This window comes from Vanellus vanellus (assembly GCF_965231255.1).
Source record: "Vanellus vanellus genome assembly, chromosome: 13".
NCBI lineage: Eukaryota > Metazoa > Chordata > Aves > Charadriiformes > Charadriidae > Vanellus > Vanellus vanellus.
Window position 1 is genome coordinate 19191191 of NC_138918.1, and position 6000 is coordinate 19197190.

The following is a 6000-nucleotide window of genomic DNA, read 5'->3' on the forward strand; positions in this document are numbered from 1 at the left end:
CGCTCGTCCAACGTAGCAGAAAGGGGCAGACGAAGCGTGGGTGTCCCCCACGAAAAAATAAAAAAAGCCTTTCTCTCCCATCCCCTCTCAAGGTATTAAACACTGTGATTTTGGTCGGCTGCGAGGGAAAGCAGGTATATTCCTATGCATAATTTCCTGGTGCAGTGCCAAAGGGTGGAAGTTTATACTTAAGATTCACAACAGCTGTTTAAAGTGCCTATGTCTCGTGCCAGCCATACCACCTGAATGGCCAAGGGATATATATATAAAACTTCAATTATTTTTTGAATGTTTGTTGTTATTCGTTTGGAGACGGATGAGAGGAGATTCCTCACGAATGATGTAACCTACGTAGACTCTGTTATTTCCAACGGTGTGAGCTGAAAAATTAGGGAGGAAAAATCAGGTCAAACTGAAACTCTGAAGCTTTTCTTTTTTTTTTTCTTAAGTGAGACAAAGTACTGGGTGGAGAGATTTGGGTTTACCAAAACCACCCTATTTAACAATTCACCCTATTTTTTTTTATTTTTACCTATTCACCCTATTTAACAATTTACTTCAGCCCTATAAATATAGGTAATTTTAAAGGAAAAAAAAAAAAAGAAATCAGAAGCTTCATTTTGAAAGAAAAAGCAGTATCCTATGTGTAAAAGAATCTCACCTGCCTATTTCTCAGTTGACACAGTTTTCAAGGTCTGTGGATAGATTTGAGCCCCACTCTAAAACTCCACTTCTGTGGCAATTTGCTCTTTCTTTATCGAACGCCGCCTCGCTCCCTGGGCTGAGGCCGGGGATGATAACTCCTGCCGCCTTTCCCAGGAGCCTGCTGAGGGGTGCAGAGCCCAAACCTTCTCTGGGTTGGCTGTGTCTTACCTGTTTCTGCTGCCCCCCTGCTTCCACCCCCTTTCCTCCAGAGGCTGAATCCTGGCTGACGGGAAGAAAGCTCGTAACACCGTTTCCTTTCTCCCATGGCATTTTAAGCTCTCAACGCCCACGTTAAGGTGCCAACCCAAAGAGATGTAGCCCGTGGCCATCCCCTTCAGTGTGTCACCTGGAGAGTCCCTCCCTGTCCCGCAGCAAGGTCTGGCCCATACCAGGATCTCCCCGGCAGTGGAGAGCCGTGGATTTAGTGGTTACCCGCAGAGACAAGTCAAGCCGTGAGCTCCGGCCTGGTGGCGACCGCTGCAGTACCTGGCCCTGTTTGTTTTGGGTGGGACTCGTTTCTACTCAGAAAGTTATGGAAAGTTGTAGTCCGACCAGGGCAGCCCGAAGGTGGCTGACACCTCGCCGGGCAAGAGCTGATTTCCAGTTTGGGAGCAGACAAAAGGGTAACTGTGTGCACATCCCCGGTGTCTGCCAGGCTGGGGGACCCACGGCTGAGCCACAGGAAGCATAACCGCGTTACGCCGGGCTCGGGAAACGACCGGTTGAGTTTCCTAAGCCACATCAAACCAATCTGAAGAGAGATGAATCGGTCTGCTTGGGCCTAAAGGATAGAAAACACCGCCTTTGTTTTGGAAAAAACAACCGCGGCGGCCAGGAATAACAGAAGATGTAACCGCATCGGAGCCTCTAATGGGATTTTCTTCCTTGGTTAAGCAGCCTAAGTGTCATGAGGTTCCCGGTGCGTTTTGAGGGATGGCCTGGATGAAGGACAGCATAGCCTGGCTGGGGAAAGCACTGCAGGTGATGCTGCCGTTCCCCCTTCCCAGCTGGGCGCCGAGGACCCGCTCCTCCTTTGGGTTGTGTTTCCACCCACTTGTGCAGTCCCAGGCTTGGAGAGGCCTTCCCCCCCCCCCCCCCCCCCCCCAAAAGAGGCAATTCTGAACATGCTTCCACCTCAGGGTGCAAATGAAAGGAGCTATGGAAGTCGTTGGAGAAATTTGTAATTGGGAGATTTCACCCCCAAACTTCCCAGCTAGGGGATCCGGAGTCACAGACCCATCAGAAGCCGGGAGAGATACGCCGTCAGAAACTTTGCCGTGGGTGGAGCAGAAAGGACGCAATGGAAGGTTCTCCAAGAGATCTGTGAGGCCACATGGAGAGCCGGCTTGAGGCAGCTCCCATCATGGCTGGTTCGGAGCCAGCCGTCTGCTGGAGGGATGCTGTGTGCAGGGAGAGGAGGAAGCAGGGTCAGGAACAAGGAGGGAAAGCGATGGTGTGAGATAGGCCATGGCCCGCGGCACGCCAACGATTAGCGCATTAGTTCCTGGGAGGTAGCACATGTTACTTTGATCATATGATCGTATTTGCATGAATCAGAATGTGAAAGTCTTGGCTGGGGTTTACAAAGGAGCCTCGAGGAGCGAGCTGCCTATCTATCTATGTATCTGACACGAGCACGTAGTGAAAACCCTTCCACTCCTTCGTGGGACTATTTTCCACGGAGAGACAGCTATGTGGAGCCTAAATGTTGTTTACAGCCATGGCAGGCTTTAGGGCTGTGATCATCTCTGCTCGAGAGCTTTCAAAAGGATAAAATGAGCCTCCTATTATGGGGGCTGAAAACGATCCTAAATGAATAACACACACGCAGCCTTCACAGGCACACATTTCTGAGCCATTGGAAATGTTGGCACATGCAAACAAACAAAAACACATGTCTCGGGTCTCTGGTTTTCATAGATTTCTGCATGCCATGACATTTTGGGGGATGGCATTGCCAAGAGCTAACGAACCAGATTCCCAAGCTTGGCAGGCTGAGGTGGCGCGGTGACGCGGGGACGAAGAGGGGAGGACTTTGGGCTGGGGACAAGCTCTGGGGACCGGAGGACTCGGTGGAGAGCCTTCCAGGGGTGCCCGCCCGCAGGAGACCCAGGCTGCCTCCTCCTCCACAGCAAGGTTTGCAACGGGGAGGGCTTCTCTGGAGGCAACCTGAGCCCGGGGACCGGCACCCACCTCTGCTGGAAGGCAAAGAGGTGATGGAGAGCAGTTGCTCTGAAACCCGCAGCCGATGGCAGTGCCCAAAACACTCCCCGGAGAGAAAGTCTGGGCGAGTTGCATGTGTACGGCTCCATCTGATCCTATGGCAGTGACACTGGTGACCGCCGTCAGAGCCAGCACCCGGGGACACGGAGGCCGAGGGTGGGGGACAGGGACCCTGCGTCTGCCTGGAGCCCACAGAGAGCTGGACTTGTCCAGGCTGTGCCCCGCTGGTGCGACCCACGGCGTGCGCACCGTCCGTCCGTCTGCCCGTCTGTCTGTCTGTCTGGGTTGCTTGGGAAAGGTAAAACACCATTTCCTGCGGGGTCAGGTATTTTGGAGGGGGAAGAAAGCAATTTGTGGCTGTGTTGTCTGCCTGATCAAAAGTGTTACCGGACTCAGCTACACAATGTGCGCTCTTTAAACCGGTCCCAATTAGCCCTTCTTGCTAATGCTGCGTTTCATTCCTGGGAGACTGCACTGGGAGAGCTGTTATGACTTTGTGATTGTGCACATACCTTTATGTGCTTTCATTCTTAATCCCCTTTTTGCAGAAGCCAAAAGGTCTTCCAGCCAAAAAGGAAATCAAAACCTTTTGTTGGCTGCTTCATAAGAATTAAGGGTGGGATGAAGGTTGTAGCAGGATCTTAATTAGCCATTGTAAATAACGAGAGCGGCAGTGCCTGCAACCATATACCACCTTGGGTTGAGATATTGTCAGACCACACAAAGCTAGGTGAATGGGCAGCACAATGGCAGATAAAACTCACCCCTGACGACTACGAGGCGAGGCACGGCGAGGAATAATTCGAGCTATGCACGCATGTCGTCAGGATCCAAATTAATTGTAATCGTTTACGCTTTTATCGAGCTATCCGCAACGACTCCGGGGTCTTTTTTTTTCCTTTTTTTTTTTTTGCTGTCGGGAAAGTAAAACAAAATATGAGGATGGTTAAAGAGAGGGATGTAAAATATTTCTGAAAGCCTGCCTGCTCACAGCGGAGATCCGGAGGAGACCCTTGCTAACATGCCGGGCTCCTCTCTGGATATCTGATCTCAAAAGGGGATATAGTGGAAATAATAAGTGTTCAGAGGCTGACAATGAAAATGATTAGAGGCCTGGTGAGGGAATGCTTTATGGAGGTATTGAAAGGACTGCGCCTGCTTCATTTAGAGACAGGAAAGTAATGAATAGTCTAGACTGCAGAGAAAGTAAATTGGGATCTCCCGCTCACCTGCTCTCCTAACGCAGGCGGGGAAATTCAATGAAAGGCAGCAAACTTCAAAACTGGTGAAAGAGAGCGGTTCTTGACTTGGGAAAATTACCATACGGCACGGTGATTAACCTTTGGGTTCAGACTATGAGAGCCCGGAGAGCGGCCTCGGGAGGGAAGGGCGCTGGGCAGCATACCCCCTTACGGCGGGTGCTTCTCCCATCCCACCCAGCGAAAGTCCTGGTGGTTCGTCCTTCTTTTGTCCGTGTTAAACAGCTCTGAAGAAAGCGCATGATACCTCCAGGTGTGCTTTGGATCCTTTCCCGGTCCGATCGCACAGGCCTGTCACTTCTCACACTCCTGTGCTGGCTGAAGGAGCTGCAAAGATGCTCTGTGATGGCCTCGTAGGACACTTGTAGGGTCCGTCCTCTCCCCATTACCTTTCCACCCCCACAAGAAGCTCCACAGGCACCTCTCCCTGAGGAGACCTTTGCCCGGGTGGCAACCACCCTGCTTGCAAACCCTACCTTGCATTTTCTCTAGGTGCTTTTTGGATCCTAAAGTCCTTTCTGCAGCGCACAGGCACCATCCCATTTTCTCACCATGGAGACAGCACCAGCGCTGGCACGTGGTGGCGACGTATGGCCACCCTCACCAGCTGGTTGGGGTCGGAGAGGAGAACTATCAGCCCCTGCCTTCACGGGGTCACCCAGGTCTTCTCCAACCCTTGCTGCCCTTCACCCCAGCCGTGCCAGGCAGCTAAGCGCAAGTGGTCCCCTTCCGGGGGTGGAGAAGTTGAGATTAATCATTTGATCTTGAACGTGGCAAGTTTTGAGCTCAGTGTTTCGGAGCCTGATTTTACAAGCTCCTCTGCATACGTTCAGGCTGAGATCTTCCGTCGCCTGGAGGATTTGGGTGTTCAAGTCCCATCCATTTGGCATGTTGCAGCCGGATCCCTCCTGTGATTTCAGGAGGAGATCCGTGCACGCAGCAGGCTCTGTGCAACGGGAACCCGAACGGCTGCACGGCGCCGTTTGCTGGGGAGCATCAAAAATAGCTGCTGGGTGGGAGGCGAGTCTGGCTGCGAAAGCTCTGGGGCGCTGCAGAGTGACTGGGTGTCCTCTCCATCGCCTGCACGGGGAGCGGGTTTTGGCCGGGCCAGCCCAGCCGTGGGGTGCTGCCGTCAGACGTCGCGGCGGGTGGTCTGAACCCAGCCCAAGGTGCTCTAATCTACCATCTGCTGCAGCAGCCAAGTGATTCAGGGCTGGATGTTTGCGCCGTACCTCTTCGAGGTGTGAACTGGGATCACGTCACGCTCTCGAAAAAAGACAATGAAAACAGACCCTCACCCTTCCCAGCTGGCTTCTCCAGTGGTTCCGCTCAGGTGGTGGGACCGACCACCACCAGCTCAGTCACAAGGCCTGGAGAAGCTTGTCTCCCTTCCCGGGGCATCGCTCTCCAAATGCGTGGGACAAGCCAGATACGAGCTTGCAGCGACCCCGGGAGGCAGGGATCGCGTTCGAAAAGTGACCAACTTGTGGAATAAACCAAACCCCTGCCCTTAGGTGGAATTCATGACATTTAAATTTATAGGTGGCTTCCGCGCATTGCAAGGGAGCCGGCAGCTGGGCTTTGCGATGGGGTGCATACCTTTACGGCATGTGCTTCATTAAACACCTTTCCACCCAAGCCAAGTGGTTCCTACACCAAAACAGCAATCAAAGCCTTTCCTGGCGGCTTCGCAGCCAGAGGAGAAAAAGGGCCACACTGTCTCCTGGGACACGCAGGAAAAACCTCCGGGGAAGGTTTGGCAGCAAGCGGATGGGAGCATCAGCAGCTGGAGCAGCCCGGCTGCAGGAGCCCG